This window comes from Pundamilia nyererei, unplaced genomic scaffold (genome assembly GCF_000239375.1).
Source record: "Pundamilia nyererei isolate P.nyererei 1_Seehausen unplaced genomic scaffold, PunNye1.0 scaffold00499, whole genome shotgun sequence".
In the NCBI taxonomy this organism is placed as follows: Eukaryota; Metazoa; Chordata; class Actinopteri; order Cichliformes; family Cichlidae; genus Pundamilia; species Pundamilia nyererei.
Window position 1 is genome coordinate 92,231 of NW_005187900.1, and position 1,325 is coordinate 93,555.

The window sequence follows — 1,325 nt, forward strand, 5'->3', positions numbered from 1 at the left end:
AGTTGGAAGGTTGTCCTTGATGTTTGTGAAAGGAGGCACTAGGAGAGGTACAGCACACAAATAAATAAACATGCATACAGGACGGTCGAAGTAACTCTGTCTCTGTCTCACACACAAACACCCAGAATAATTTAAATAAAGTGTTTTTTCATACCAAGCAAGTTTAGAGGTATCTCAGTCTTCTGATTTCCACTGGGAAACATTGTGAAGATGCACGTGTAGCTGCCTTCATCCTTCAGGGTAACATTGGATAACTGGAGAGTTCCATTTTTGTTGTTAAAATTCCCGACATATTTAAATCGATCATCACGTCCATTGACAAACTGGAGTCCATTTCTGGGTTGGATAGTAATAAAATTGTCATTGTGAGGTTTTTCTCTCGTCTTCCTCTGCCAGGTAATCTGTGTCAGGTCATCATTGGTACCAGTGACATAGCACGGTAAGATAGCAGTACCTCCTTGTTCCACTGTCACACTTCCACCAATCACCCGGAGAGCTGGAAAGTACATGAAAGATCAGATCACAGATGAAAAAGTAAAAACAAAAGAGCATCCAAGAAGATTTTCACACTTAAACACTTAAAACACACACTTAATTGACTGTTTATCTTGATCATTATTTTGACTTTCAACAATTAAATAAAAGTGCCTGAGTGAGAATAGAAATAGAAAACAAAGCAAAAGCAGACCAAGCTCTCCCTGACCATGTGCCTGGATGTGCCAGTCAGCTGTTTTGGATTAGTCTGAATGAGTAACACTATGTCAATTACAGAAATACAGTGCTATGACAAAGAAATTGCTGCTTTCCTGATTTCTTAGTTATTTTGCATATTTGTCATGTTAAATATTTCAGATATAAGAATAACCCAAATGAATAAAAAAATAATACAGCTTTGAAATGCTGATTTTATTTATTAAGGGGAAAAAGTTGTCCAGACCTACCTGATCATATTTTCCCCCTAAATCTAATTACTGGTTATGCCACTCTTGGCAACAAGAACTGAAATTGAATTGAAAATAACACTGCATTATGCGTTTCTTCAGGTTATTTTTGTCTGACATCTGAAATATGTAAGTGTGAGAAACATGCAAAAGAATAAGAGATCAGGGAGTGGGCAAGCGTAAAAAACAACCAACAGATGTAGATGTGCAGCCAGCTGTGCAAACACAGTGAGTGAGAGTAAGAGAGGAGAGTATTTATCTGTGGTGGGAGTTGAAAGTCCGTGTTGCTCGGCGACAGCCCCAAAACATCACTGCTCTCGAGAAGATCTGCATGGAGGAATGGGCCAAGATACCAGCTACTGTGTGTGCAAACCTGGTAAAGAC